Source organism: Eptatretus burgeri, chromosome 11 (genome assembly GCF_056783735.1).
Source record: "Eptatretus burgeri isolate ZD-2024b chromosome 11, Ebu_testis_v1, whole genome shotgun sequence".
NCBI lineage: Eukaryota > Metazoa > Chordata > Myxini > Myxiniformes > Myxinidae > Eptatretus > Eptatretus burgeri.
In genome coordinates, this window is record NC_140971.1 from 18955734 (window position 1) to 18971612 (window position 15879).

Below are 15879 nucleotides of genomic sequence, written 5' to 3' on the forward strand. Positions count from 1 at the left end.
AGTGCCAGCTTGCTGACATCTTGTGTGAAGAGTGGTGACCCGTCCAAGCTTGTACCCACTTGCCAAGGAGACTGCTTAGGCAGCACCAACACTTTGCACAGAGTATTGTCCCAATGGATGGATGGAACTCCTTCCACTGACCTCAGAAGGATGCCAGGCTGAATCAACCTCACCTGGTGTTAATTCAGCAGCCAACAAGGCTCAAACGAAGGACTCTTACATCCCAAGCCAGCCACCCTAACCACCAAGCCAACACCAGGCTTAACGAATAACTGGTGTAACGTGTTAAATAAAGTGATGTAAGACATCAATGGTGGTAAACTTATGGAATTTCTTTTTTCTACAACCTTTAAAATCTTCATTATATTTCAATTGAATTATAACCTTGAACACTGTCGAGCACAATTCGTCTTTCTGGCACTTTAAAAACCCTTCCATTTATCTGTACTTGGACAAAATATTTCAGCATTTTACGTCATCTTGACCAATCAAATTTGCTGCTCGCAAACCCCGACGAGGTCCTTGTTTCTCAAGGCAGCACAGAGTGACGTGTTCTATGAACTCTCTAGTTGCACCTGTGCTTGAATTTCTAGTATGAACTTGAGAATCAGCCTTTTCAAAGCTTTATTAACATCATGCTACGGGTGTTTGCTCAGCCAGACCCGAACCTGTGTTTAGTCTCCACTTTGAAATTGATTTATTGAAATCCATTCTAACGTTGAGACTTGTGGATGCCCAATTGAGGTTGCGCAGGTGCAGAAATATTTTTCACAAGGTTAATTAGTAAATCGGAGGTCAGGGATAAAAGGTTTCTGTTAAGACCTCTGTTGCTAGAGGCAAGATTGGGTTTAGGCATGTGGTGTTTTGTGGTGGGATTGCAGAATCGAGCATTAAACAGTTAATTAAGAACAATCATTATCTCGACATTGAAACACTTTGAACCCTGAGCTCCATAAACAAACACAATGTGAATCCTTAAGTGGGAAGATCTTTACATTGGAAACAAACTCCAATGCAATGATTTCAATAATATGATTTAGTGACCGCCCCCTGACATCACAAACCACATTATGCAGTAGAACTGCACCTTTACATCACAAACTACATTTTCTTGTAACTTGTAACTGAACCTTCCTTCCAATCAAATCAATTCTCCATTCCAAAGCTACTGCAGCAATCGCGAGGCTTTAAGTCATCATTGATGGTGAAGGCCTGTTGCGTGGTACTGAAACTCGAATGAAAACATCACTACACATCCTCTTATAAACCTTCATCAACGATCTTCCTGATTCCCTCCAATAATACCCTCCTTACCTTTTTGGAGATGACTCCACCCTCTGCCATAACATCCCTCATCCCTGAGATAGGCAGGCAGCAGCCTCTTCCCTCTCTGTAGACATTGATGGAATCAAGAGCTGGTAAAACATTTGGAATACATCTTCAGATCCTGAACAAACCTCTCACTGTCCTGCAAAAGTAAAAATGTGAGATTAATGAAACCAGTGGCATCTAACAACCAAACATAAAATGTAAGCTTGTAAATGTTTTTAAACAGCAATAAACTGATGTCATCGTGTGTTCTGAGAACCCCTGATAAGCTCTTCGACTGACGACCCCGTTCCTAGAACCCCAGACAAGCTCTTGATTATCACAAGAAAATGCAAAGCTCAGAGATATCGCAGGTACAGTCAGAGATATTCATGTGAAAACTCAGTCCTGTTTCTAACTTTGTAAATACCTGTACATATCAGTACAATGCACAAGGGGGGCACACACCACACCGTGTTTATTTTTTTTTTGTATACCTTGTCGAGGCTCGTATGAGAGCTAACACACAACGCACATCAAGGGGGGCATCAGACAAGGGGGGCATCAGACAAGGGGGGAGGGAGTGGGAAGGATAAAACAGTGGGGAACAGAGACATTAGGAGATCTGTGGAAGGGAGAGGGATAGGACGGGGAACATGGGGAATACACGATGGCCATTACAGGGACTTTCAGGAAGGAAAGCAGGGAATTTGAAGGAGGTGGGCTTGGGTGGATTATCGGGGGGTAGAAAAGATAGAGGATTTGGATGGGGGATGATAAGAGGTGGTGGTAAACAGCTGTTTTGAAGGCCTGGAGGGAAGAATGGGATTGAATAGAGTGAGGGAGTTTATTCCAAAGGTGGGAAAAAAGAGGAATGAAAGAGTGAAGGTGAGCAGTGATTCGTGATTTTGGTAGTTTTACCAGAAGGGGGTTGTTGGCGGACCTTGAGTGCCCTGCGGAAATATGGTGGGGACAAATTGCAGAGAGAGCGGGGGGGGCGAGGCTGGAGAGGAGACTGTAGAAGACAGAAAGACCACCGACCAGTCTGCGGTGATTGAGTAAGAGGCCCAAAGACTCAGCCTCATTGCGGGAGATGCCAATGATCCGAAATGCCTTGGTTTCTACAGCGTGAAGCTGAGAAAGGTGGGAGGCAGGAGCACCAGCCCAGAGGGGAGAGCAGTACTCCATCAGGCTGCAAACAAAAGCTTTGTAAGTGGTCGGGAGCTCAGGTGGGCCGAGGAAGGACTTTGCACGATGGAGGATTCCCAGTCGGCGACTGGCTTTGGAGGCGAGGTTTGAAATGTGGCTTTTCCAGGAAAGGTCATGGCAGATAGTGAGATGCAGAAGCTTTAAAGAAAGGACTTCTTCCAGAGGATTGTTGAGAAAGTGGATGGGTGGATTTTCTAAACGGTCCTTTCGAAGAGACATAGTGAGAGTGTGAGATTTGTCCGGATTGAAAGACATGTTCCACGTGTTGGACCAGTTTGTGATTTTATCCAGATCTGCAGTGAGTGAAGAAGCTGCTGCTTGCCGGTCTGAGGTATGACAGATGGTACGGCAGAGGGTGGAGTCACCAGCAAAGAGAGATAGAGGATTTTCAAGAGTCTGAGAGATCATTGATGAAAACCAGAAAAAGAACAGGGCCCAGAACGCCACCTTGAGGAACTCCAGCCTGGACAGGAAGAGGGGATGAGAGAACTCCATTTTGGGGCCACACGTTGACTGCGACAGGAGAGGAAGTCTGCGAGCCATGAGTGGAGATGGCCAAGGATACCATAGGAAGAGAGTTTGGTGAGAACGGCAGGGTGCCAGACCGTGTCAAAAGCACGTGATATGTCCAGGGATACGGCTCGAATTTCCTGTCTGGCATTGAGGACCGCCATCCATTGTTGGGAGAGCAAAAGCAGCATATCCAGGGTAGAGTGACCTGGTCTGAAACCAAATTGATGATCAGAAATCAAGCCATTGGAGAAGAGGAAGGATTTCATGTCTGAAGCGATGATGGATTCCATAACCTTGCTGATGATTGGGAGAAGGCTGATTGGTCTGTAGTTGCAGGGATCTATTTTTGCACCTTTTTGTGCAGGGCAGTAATGTTTGCTGATTTCCAAGCAGATGGCAGATGACCGTGAGCAAATGAGAGGGTGAATAGAACAGAGAGTGGGTGAGCAAGAGAAGAACAGGTTTTTAGGACACGTGGGCTGATGCCATCTGGACCGGTTGCAGAATCTGAGTCGAGGTTTGACAGCAAACTCTCCATCTTGTCAGGGGTAAAGGACACAGAGTCCAGGGACAGTTGGGTGTGACTAGGTAAGGTGGGTAGAGAAAGCGATGGGTTTTGGACACAAGATTTAGCTGTAAACACCGAGTTTAGGCATTCAGCCTTTTCACGTGCGGTATCAGCAGTGCGGCCATTTGAGGTAAGGGAGGGGATGGAGGGGGAACATACACCAGAAACAGACTTGATTAGACGCCACCAGGATTTTGAGGAGGGAGAGAGGTTTGAAAGTTCAGACTTGAGCTGAGAAAGATGTTGTTTTCTGGCTCTCCTGAGGGTAGATACACACTTGTTCCGAGCTTTATGGAAGGAACTGAGATTACCCTCAGTTGGGTTTGCTTTCCATGAGGCAAAGGCAAGTTGTCCACTCCTTTACACTCTGTATGGCCAGACCCCATTCGACCCTTGAGACCCATGAGACCCTTTACAGCCCTTAGACCTTTTAGACCCCTTCATACCCATTTAGACCCTGTGAAGACCTTTTAGAGCTTGGTTGACAGAAGTGAAGTGGAAAGGGAAAGGGTAGATACACACTTGTTCCAAGCTTTATGGAAGGAACTGAGATTGCCCTCAGTTGGGTTTGCTTTCCATGAGGCAAAGGCAAGTTGTTTCAGGACAACTGCCTCACCACAAGCTTCAGTGAACCAAGGGCAGGAGGAAGGGTAGGACAACTGAAGATGAGAGGGGATACATCTGTGCATGAGGGAGAGCAAGTTTCTTTGAAAGAATTCCCAGGATGAGTTGATGCTGGAGAAAGTAGAGATAGGAGACCAGTCTATAAGTTTGAGGGCTGCTTGGAGACCCTGCCAGTCAGCTTGAGTGAAATGCCAGACTCGACGGCGGTGAGGTGGTTCTCCGATAATAGCCAGAGAGATGTCCACTTTGACAAGGACGTGATCAGAAGAACCAATTGGAGCGGAAGAGGAGCAGTAGATATTGTCAGGGAAATTTGTCAAAATCAGTTCCAGAAGAGATGGAGTACCATTGGTTGAAATCCGGGTAGGGAAGTTGACCGATTGAGTCAGTCCCATTGAGTCGCAGAAAGCTTTTGCTGAGGTGCCATGACAGGTGAGAGAGGTACCCACACCAAGCCAACTGGCATGATGACAATTGAAGTCACCACATATGAGGAAGAGAGAGTTCGGATGAGAAGATAGAAGTTGGTCCATGTTTTCAGATAGTGAGGTGTAGATGGAGTCATCACTGTTAGGTGGATGGTACAGTACACATATAAACATGAGGTGGGAGTGGGGGGGGGGAAGCCGTAGCCAGAAGTATTCCTGGGGGTGTGGGGAGTGAGGGCAGTGCATGGAGAATGAGGAATAGAGTCTTTGATGAAGAGAGCAACTCCTCCACCAGGGCGAGGTTCAGGTCTGCCAAACCAGAGGAGGGAGTAACCAAGGAGAGATACTTGGGAGTCAGACAGGTCTTGGGAGAGGAAAGTTTCTGTAAGGCAAATTATGTCTGGTTTGTCAGTGGCAACCTCTATGGAAAGATCTGAAAGGTTTGAGCGAAGGCCCCGGATATTTGAGGTCCATACTTTTAATGAAGAGGTAGGGGAGGAGGCTTTGGGTGCAGGGGGTGGGGGAGGGTAGGACAAGGGATGAGGGGGAGGTTAGGAGGGTTGTTGAAAGAGGGTGGGGGATTGGAGAAGAGCTGGGGGAGGGGCCGAATGAGGAGGAGAAAAGGCTCTGTGATGCTGGCAGAGAGTGGGACAAGGCAGGGGGAAGAAGGCAGTTGAGGATTTGAGGAGGTGGAGTGAAGAGATGGAGGTGAGAGGGCAGTGGAAGGAGGCAGCTTTGTGGATGGGAGGGGGGCAACTTTGGGAAGGATGAGTGAGGGGATGAATGGTGGGAGAAAGGTGAGGGGGGAATTTTTGAGAGAGGTGAGAGGGAGGCTTGGAGGGAGAAGAGTGGGATGGTTGCTTTGAGAGTGAGGGGTGAGAGGGGTGAGTTGGCACTGAAGTTGGAAAAAAAGAATGGTTGATGGAAAACGAACATTCATAGCAAACTGGGGTTTTTAAAAGTTTTAGGCAAGTTATGCGATCAAACACATTGCTTGAGGGATGCAATAAAGGCGAATTCAGAGAATAGAGAGAAGAAACGCTGTAACAGTTGGATTTTTTTGGGCAAGGTATGAAGGAAAGATCGAATTGAGAGCAGTCTGTTTAAATAGTAGAAGAGTAGTGCATTCTGATACAGTAAAGAGAACCACATGTGTGAAAGAGGAAGATGAAGTATTTTAAGAGATCGTTTTTGTTATTATTATTAATGTTTGAGAGAGTTTTCAACAGATTAGGTCATGGAAGTGTTGCAGAAAAAAATCGAGGAAGAAGAAGAAGAGGAGGAAGAAGAAGAGGAGGTGAAGAAGAAGAAGAAGAAGAAGAAGAAGAAGAAGAAGAAGAAGAAGAAGAAGAAGAAGAAGAAGAAGAAGAAGAAGAAGAAGAAGAATCGGAGAAAAGTAGCATTTTTTATTCTATTTTTTTTTTAAGATAAGAAATAGAGTGATTCGTTGGGAGGATGGGGGACGTTAAGAAAGTGGGAAAGATAGAAATTGAAGATAATGGGGAGAAAAAACAAATAAACACGATCGTACACTGAGGGAAACAAAGGGTAGGCCTCAAGCCTCAAGGATAGGCCTCAAGCACCCAGTAAGACAAGTTCGACGAAATCTCACAAAATAGCACGATTTTTGAAACAAAACCGAACTAGGAACACACAGTAACATGTACGTGGGAAAATAAACAGTTAAAATGGGACAGATAACGACCGGAAACTTAACTTTGAGATCGTCAGCAGGGAGCCGCGAAGGAGACCTGCCAACGCTCCAAACCCAGAACCGGAAGTCAACCTACAACCCACCTTGTGTGTTTCTGAATGCTTTTCGTGTGCATTCATCAATATTCCATTCAATTATGGATATACTACATTAACCGCAGCCACTCTCTTACAATCAAGGTATCACTCAAGTGGATGGCAAACAGTGCAATACGATGGGAGTGCGATTTTGATTATTTTTCAAAACCATATGTTCTCAATCATCAGACTGTACATTGAAATTGAGAGATGTCTGTTTGAGATTACGAAACTTCTTTTTTGAGCTTGTATTATAATTAAGCTTCCCAACTGATAGGTAAAAGCGTTTTGTTATTGTTACCTCCTTAGGATCAATATTATTATTATTATTCTCGTTCCACCGATTTTGGTGAAACGACTGTAAAAACTATTACAGCTGGGGAGGCAAATCTGCACATGATTAAAACACAACCTTTGAACCTGATCTGAACAGATATTTTTTTTTCATTTTGGCCTCTATTAACAGGCACGAACGGATTGTCTTTTGAATTTTGCTCTGTGTTGCTGGCCATCTTGGATTTCGTCACAACATAAACCAATCTTCTCCAGAATGACTAAACTGATTGCCATCAAATTTGGCAGACAGCTTCAGCATCCCGAGGTGGTATTTAAGTGTGAGTTTGAATCTTCTGCTCTAAAAACTCTGAAAGCTCGTTATTGGTCAAATTTTGTCCTCTGTTGGTGGCCATCTTGGATTTTGTCACAAACAAACCAATCTTCTCCAGAATTACGAAACCGATTGCCATCAAATTTGGCAGACAGCTCAATACCAAGGCGGTATTGAAGTGTGAGTTTGAAGCTCTTGGTTGAATATGTTATGTCGTCACAAAACACTGACATTTGACAAAAGAAGTAGCTGACTGTATGTAGCTTGGCTTGTTGATGCTCAATGGGAACTGAAAATTAATGCACGTTACGTATTTTGTTTTCCTGCTGACCATGGATTTGGACTCCATTTTCCCAAAATAATATGAATGGGACTCCATGTGGTTGGCGGATTTGGACTGCTTTTAAACTGACAGCACTGCTCAAAGTTAATTTATAAGGAATTAAGGCACAGGAGGAGGCCATTCGTCCCATCATGCCTGCACCACACCAATACCAGATTTAATCAATCCATTGATACCCCTTCCCTTCGTGTGCAGTTTTTTGACTGCTACACTGGTACTCATTTTGCTAACCTTGGAAGGATGACAGGCTGAGTCAACCCCATGGTGTTAATTCATCCGCCAACAGGACTTGAATTCAGGACCCAAGGATCCCAAGCCACCACCCTAACCAGTAAACCAATATAAAGTTTTCAAAGTTAATAATTTCTAGTTGGTATTTTGTCATTATATATTTTATTGGATTTCCTGAGATGTGCGTATGATTTGATTTCTGGATTATGTGTTTTGAGGTTTATATTTAATCAAAACATTTTGTTTGTTCTGACTTAATTGCCTTAAGTGTGCCATATTTTACACATTGTGCTAGATATCAGCTTATTTTTCCAAGAAGAAGAAAGTATTACATGGATCGAAAAAACATACCTGAAAACAGTTAGCAAATGATATGCATTCTGAGCAACTTCCCCCCCCCCCCCAAAGCATCATCCTCTTCCACTGTATGCAGCTTGTGACTGCAGATAGTGCCGTTGGCTGACGGCATAGCTGTTCCACTGATGCAATGCCCTGATTATATAAGGACACTGGTGCTCACTTCACTCACCTCAGAAGGATAGCAGGTTGAGTCAACCCCACCTGGTTAATTCAACGGCTGATAGTGGCTTGAACTCAGGACCCTAAGATCCCAAGCCAGCCACCCTAACTGAGAAGCTAACACCAGGCTTTCCCCTTAAAGCCCTACAAATAATAAAACAAGTAGTAATTAAATAGTATGAGAAAGGAAGTGTATTTGCACAATTCCCTTACAGTTACTACCCACCACACTCACTACACCCACCACACTCCCCCTCCCTTGCCACACACACAACATGCACAAGCACACACACACACATACACACACACACACCCTGAGACCAGACTCCTGAACCCCATTTTCCTGGATGGCCTCTAAAGTCAGGGTACAACTATATACTCATCTCTAAGGCTTTTATTTATTCATTCTATATTTACATTCGAAATATTTCTTCTCTTCTTTTCCTGATATTTCTTTACTGCTTCATCGCACGTCATTTTAGAGCTCTCCTTGTTTTTCATGCATATCATCAACTAATATAAGAGTGATACATGATAAGTAAGATTTGTTTGCATTGACATGTTACATGAGCGAGGGCACAGAAAGTGAGTGTATCAAATATATGACATGTTTTTGCTTTGCGTCAAAAGCATGGATGGGATGAATTCCCCAAGAGCACCGACATCATCGGTAAATGTAAATCACGGTGTGATGTCACACATACAGCACCCATGAAAATGACGTCAAACACCAACACACAAGCAAACCTCTATGCTTTTCTGTGCATCGGTCCTTTTGTCCATTGTGTACGTCAATCTACCGGTTTGTACATTGCCGACATTCCAACATTCCCTCTCATCCATCCTTTTCCATAACGATGGAACATTCTAAACTCTCCTTTTTGTTCATTATATTCACCTGATGATAAACATTGTAACTGTCAGCACATTTGATTGAATGTCACACTTAGCTTGGAGATTTGAAAAACTCATTTGGTAATTATGGACTTGGCTGCCATCTTATTAACAATAAAGACTCACCATTGCAGAATCGTCTAATTTGCCATGGCTCTTGCTAGTTTCGAGGCTTAAGGATGCTTAACGGAGAACAATAGAGATAAGTCTTCGAACTAGTATTCATTCATTAATTTGTTTGTTTGTTTGTTTGTTTATTTATTTATTTATTTATTTGTGCATGCCCTCTTCTTTGATGGCCACACGAAACACAAGATACGACGTCGGCGGTTTATCCTGTCTCCTGGTATGTGGCACATACAGGGAAATGTGAATGCAACCGGGAGACTGAACGCACGGTTGAAACAGATATTAATTCGCTAAATAGTGATAATTTTTCTGGCAGAGTCCATTAGATTGCAGTTCTTTTGTATAACTCCATTACCCGAGTGTTCAGCCTGCACGATCAGCACGGCTGTCCCTGCGGTAATTAGACAAAACAATTAGGGGTATGTGTTACCTTATTGTCAGGCATGGTTCTTTTCTGTCCACGGAATCGAAAAGATCTTTACGTGGAAGAGGGAGTGTATTTTTTAATTACCTTGGCGAGCTCTACTCTCGAGTTGGGCTTTTTTTGGAGCGCAGACAAATCTCATGAGCCGGTGTATGCATCTGCGTGTTCCTATGGTAATTCACTGACAGGATAAAACTGATGGAACGAGAAGGGCACTTGGTAGAGCACATACCTCCACCACACAATGCCTGATCCAGTAAAACATATCGGGCCCAATAAATTTTTGATATACTGTATTATGCTATATGTACTGTATATCATTTTTGGCCCTATCTCTCAATGGTGAAGAATCACTTTAAAAATTACGCCATCCAGATCCAGATTCGGATCTTCGGATCTTCGGATCTTACGGATCCAGATTCGGATCTTCAACAAAATGTAATCAATTCTTCCTTGTCACACACGCAACATGCCCACCAAGTTTAATTTGAATCCATCCACAACTTTTTGAGATATAATGCACACACAAACAAACAAACAAACAAACATATAAACATATGTACAAACAAACAAACAAACAACCAAACAAAAAGAAGCAAACAGACCAAAAGGGGTGAAAACATAACCTCCTTCCACCTTCTGGGGGGTTGGTGTTTCAAACCCTGTCGAGTCAAACTAAAGACTTAAAATATGGTATGAGCTGCTTACCTGCATTTAAAAATGATAGAAAACAGACAAATCACCATTGTGCAGGCTTTATGTGGTGGTCTTCTGCGTTGCAATTCCTTGCATATCTATTTATATATTAATATAACTGTTTCCCTGTGGCCTTTCCTTCCACACAGGGTAGGCTCGGGTGACTGCGTAGCTATCAACATAGGTATACTGCTATCAGGACCTAAAACCGAAAAACAATGAGGTTCTGATTTTCACCATCAATTTGAAGTTGTAATTCTCTTCCTGATGCAGTTTGCATACCAATGATCAAATGTTTAATGTTGCCAAGACTTCCTTAAGTGATGATAAAACAAAACTGCCATCAATATCAATGGCTTCAATCCTTTCTTTTTGAGAGTGGCAGCAGATCCTTCACACAGAGCAAAGCTTTGTTTTAGTTTCTCACGATCGTTGGGATCATCAGGTCATGTGTGAGCGTTAAGTCCTTGTTTTCAATGATCGCTTTTGTTTCACATTTCCATGAGTTTTATGAAACTGGGATATTGAATTTCTGCAGATGTGCCCATGGAGTACTCAACATACTTTGTTGGGCCTTTGTGTGTACAGGTGTTCTGACATGTTTTTTACATCTCGATAGGAGGTGGCTCATGCTTTCTGTTTCTACCTTGTAGAATCTACACCTGTCCGGTTGACTTAGTCCCACCATTTTATTAAAGCCATCCATGTTGTGTCCCTGGTCGTGGGCATTTATTCTGATTCATTCTCCATCCCAGTTGAGCTGACCTCTTCTTTGCCATTCCAATGAGCCTTTATCTATGCTCAATCTGTTCAATTACTTTTTTTTTTTGGTTAATCTCCCTGTTCTTTTCTCGTTTTCCCATTTGTCGGTGTATATTCGTTGATATTTCATTTAATATTTTTCTTTTGTCTATTTTGCAATTGTTGAGACTATTCGTTGCCGCTTCAGTTTCATGTGTGACATCCTCCATTTACACCTGTTTTCGGGATTTTTTTGCTTGCTGGGTTCGGGATGCATTTTCTAGCTTCTTGTATTTGTGTTTGCGTACAAATTGGATTTGAGAGGCTGCTTAACTTCTCACTTATTCAGCCAATCCGACTGCTGTCACTCTGTGCACATGGTTGAGCGGCAGGTACATTTCCTGGATACATTGATTTTTGTAGAACATTTTGAGTATGGTGATGAGTTTCCTTGTTTTGATATTTAGTTTATTGATTTCAAATTGTGCCCTGTATATTATTCTGCAACTGTACTGGAACACTGGTATTGTGAGTTAGTTTATGGCTTTGATTTTGTTCCTTCAGTAGAGTAATTTCAGGATCAGCCTCGTTCGACGCAGGTATTATATGGTAATTATTTGGTGCATTTTAAACAATATATAGATTTTTTAATCACTTGCTAGTTTATATAATCAGTAGGAAGATGTTTCTCTTGCAAATTGTACGAACTTAAAAATCTGTTTCTACATTCCGTATGTCATGCTCGTAATTGTCACTTTTGAGACCAATGTCCAATCATAATAAAATAAAGTTAATAAACAAGTGCGGGTATCTCATAGCAGTCAGTCACGTGCTCGCTTTATCTGCCACGTCAAGTCCTTTGCAAACAAAGGGAAATATCTCTCTGATCCCACTCGACTGATTTAAAAGAATTATCGGGATTTCGATTGTTTGACTGCATAGTAAAGACCAAGTCCAATCGGGAAACTAAGCCGACGCTATTATTAAACATTTGCATCATGTCTGTTTTTCACCGAAATAATGTTTTTACCCCATGCATGCCAACCAAAAAGGGGGGTTAAGCCATTGGTACACTTTGTCTGTCTGTCTGTCTGTCTGTCTGTCTACAGATGCCAGTTTGTGATCGAGGAACAACTTAATTATAATTGAACGTTATATTGAATACGAATCTAAACATTAATCGGAAAACAAACTTGTAATTTTACTGTGGAGGAGTGAAACCATTTTAAAGCAGTGAAGCTGCTTTAGTATTTGGGTATGTCCTTCCTTCCATCGGTCCGTCCATCCATCCATCACCAACGAAGAAGAAGAAACTATCTAATCTACCGTGTTCAATTCCAAAGGATTCAAAAAGTTTCTAAAGGGTAATCCTAAAGGGTTCTAATAGCTTCTAAAAGGTAATTCTAAAGGGTAATTCTAAAGGGTTCTAAATGGTAATTCTAACATGCAGACATAAAAAAAATTCAGACACACTTTTGCTTTTATTTATATGATGAGGATGATGGTTGACCTATGTTGTTGAAAATCCCCGCTCAGATATGACAGGTAATTCTGGAGCAAGACTCGGCAAGATGACCACATTAACTGGAAAATAACTGAAGGTCATCGTACCTCAATTTGTTGGTTTGTTTGTGGAGCAACCAGATGTGCACGATGACACTCCATAAAACTACCACAAAAAGTTATGCTTGTTATAAATAAAGTATTTTCCATATTTAGAATTAACGTGCATTGCTGGAACTAAACAATAAGCTAATGATAATTACTTTTCAGTTGGAGGTTTTCGATAGAAATTATTGGCTTTGTAGATAATATGGTAAGTAATGATAACTTGCATGGAAGTAGTTTTCCACTCAATACATTTCTGAATGATATTGCAAATCAAGACAGTGTCCAAACCGACCGGCTGACCAAGTGGTATCTTGTTTCCAGGATTATATGAATGACAGACATAGTGGTCGTCTGTGTCACTGTCACTTTCATCTGCCACAACGTCAATGGTTAAAGCATTGAACACCACACACATGAACTGTTGAGTCCTCTTTGTCTTCAACCTCCAAACATTTGCTGGCTTGCTGCACTGTACTTTGTTTGTCTACATTCACCGGAGAGGTAAGCCTGGTGTTGGCTTAACTGTTAAGGGAGCTGGTTTAAGATCTTAGGGTCTTGAGTTCAAGCCCCTGTTGTGATGTTGAATTAACACCAGGTGGATCAACTCAGCCTGTCATCCATCAAAATGAGTAACAGCCAGCTCGTAACGAGGGCATTGCATCAGTAGCACAGAGGTGTCCCCAGAAAATGATGCAACCAAGCAGCCACAGGCTCGAAACAAATAATTAAACAAACCAGAGAGGTAGTCATTACAGTTACAGGTAAGACTGTGTGTGGAGAACATCCTCCGAGCAATGGTTGGAGATGTTTTCCTGGTCATTTCCTATGAGGAATAATGTTCTTCATTGAGTTTATTCAATTGCTTCATCCTTCTCCAAAGTATCCCTCGTTCCATGTGATGCTGTCTTCACTTGGTGGTTCCTGGTGTTGCCTTTGACAGTGGTTCTTCGTAATGATCTTCCCATCATTATCTTGAGGATGCTTTTTCGTTCATTTACCTTGATTAGTGCACTTCATAAGAGATGCAACTTGAACCTACCAAGTTTGACTTACTGGGTTGAGGTATAAAAGACAGTTCTGGAAATAATTCGATCAATTGTTTTATTACATTCTGGGAAACATATGCCGAAGGATTTTTTCTCCACAGCTGTAGGGTCCAGCATCGAAAACCTTCATGTAGATGTTTTCACTTGCATAACCAAAGTTGTGCGTCACCAATGGCCAATTCCCTTTCCGCTTGAATATCTGTGAAATGAGAAGTAGCGAAAGAGACACATACATTGTTTCTTGCAAGATTGAGGCTCGTGGGAGAACAAGGTGACGGAGGGCATGAACCGACAGTAAGACTTCGGGGCAACTCTTGGACACAATAAGCAAGGAATAAAGAGAGAGAGAAAGAGAGAGAAAGAGAGAGAAAGAGAGAGAAAGAGAGAGAAAGAGAGAGAAAGAGAGAGAAAGAGAGAGAGAGAGAGAGAAAGAGAGAGAGAGAGAGAGAGAGAGAGAGAGAGAGAGAGAGAGAGAGAGAGAGAGAGAGAGAGAGAGAGAGAGAGAGAGAGAGAGAGAGAGAGAGAGAGAGAGAGAGAGAGAGAGAGAGAGAGAGAGAGAGAGAGAGAGAGAGAGAGAGAGAGAGAGAGAGAGAGAGAGAGAGAGAGAGAGAGAGAGAGAGAGAGAGAGAGAGAGAGAGAGAGAGAGAGAGAGAGAGAGATATATATATATATATATATATATATATATATATATATATATATATAACCTGCAAGTAAGAAGTTTTGCTAGGAATGGTTAATGAGAGTAATAAAGATTGTGGTTAAAGAATGGGATGGCATGATATGGTAGTGCACTGCCTGCTTGAAATGTCGGATGGGATAGTGGGATAAAATGGCCTCTGGAAGGTGGTTCCACACAGACGAGAGAAGTGAGGACTGCAACAGTTCGGGTGTGCAGTCAACCTGGATTTTGGAAATTTAAACGGATGGGGAACAATGGTCATCGTGGGGTTTTTTTGCAGGGGTTGGAGGGCTGAGAGAGCAGAGGGTGATAGACCAGAGGAAATGGGGCAAAAATACAGAGAGGTCTCCGTACTCCAACCTGCCTGCGACGTGAGAGCAACAGACCTTGCCCTTCGACCATATCACTGGAGACTCCCACAATGTTGGGAATAATGATCTTACAGTCAAAAACGAGGAATTGACAGATGTTGCACAGGAACATCCCCACTATCATTCCCTTGACTACTACCCACAGAACTAGTATCCAAACTATATTGTCCCTTCCACTGTCTGCAAGCTGCAATGAATTCCCTCTCTGTGTGCTGTTGGCAAACTTTGTGGTAGATAAGCATTTCTACTTGATTGAGGATAACAGGTCAGACCTTGGCTATTTCATCATGATAGGATAAGAACAACGACTCCACCTTTACACCATCTGGGGTGACTGGAGGATTCTTCTTTGGGAAGGTCCCGTTACCAAATATGCACGACTCCATTGTGGACATATCCAAATTGGCCTTCTTTCTGGGTCCAGCAGCATTCCACCATTATGTCAGCAATATTATATGCCAGACCTGAAAGAAAAAGGTGTAGTTCAGCCACCATCACTTTTGTTCTCCAATTTACCGATTTGATACCTTGACAATCGTTGCTAAAAGCATGTACAGCAAAGGAATGAAAAGGCACTACTGTACCTGGATCTGGGAACATAATCACAGACACACAGGCTGTTAATAGGCAAGTGTTAGCACGTAATCCTGTGAGTGAGTGGACATTTCGGCTTACCTTGGCCACTGTACCTGGCACTTAGGACATACCAGAAGTGTGAGTGTAGTTGTCGGTTTTGCACCGAACAAATGAATCTTGGATTGGGACTGTTTATGAGAGACCCCCCCCCCCCTCAACTAGACTGCAACAAATTTCTGAGAAAATGCCTGGAAAACCTTCTTATAGAGAAATCGTTTGAGTCCTTTGACACCATGGTACAAATGGCGTCATCACTCGATTTGCAATACATTTCCATTCTCTCATTGTACATCCTCTGCATTCTGTGACTCGAACCATCTGTTTGATATCTGATGACATTTGGTTATGAAACCTACATGATTTCTGCTACAATGTTATGTGAACACCTGCGTTTGTGTGTGATTTCGTTTGTAGTGCACATTATTTGTTGACTGCTATCACACACTCACATCTGAACCGTCTGGCCTGGTCTCTACAAACTGTCATGGCTACAAACTGCCATCCCGGT

The 15879-nt window shown here is 42.6% G+C and overlaps 1 long non-coding RNA gene across 1 annotated transcript in view; it reads right to left on the reverse strand.

The window, feature by feature from the left end:
- LOC147016605 (uncharacterized) overlaps positions 1 to 15879 on the reverse strand; it is a 40063-nt gene that overhangs the window by 22545 nt on the left and 1639 nt on the right. Inside the window, exons 3-4 of the long non-coding RNA XR_015049111.1 lie at positions 15050 to 15199; positions 1315 to 1468 (exon numbers count right to left, since the gene is read on the reverse strand). This is a non-coding gene — a long non-coding RNA (uncharacterized LOC147016605). The remainder of the gene's footprint in view (positions 1 to 1314; positions 1469 to 15049; positions 15200 to 15879) is intronic.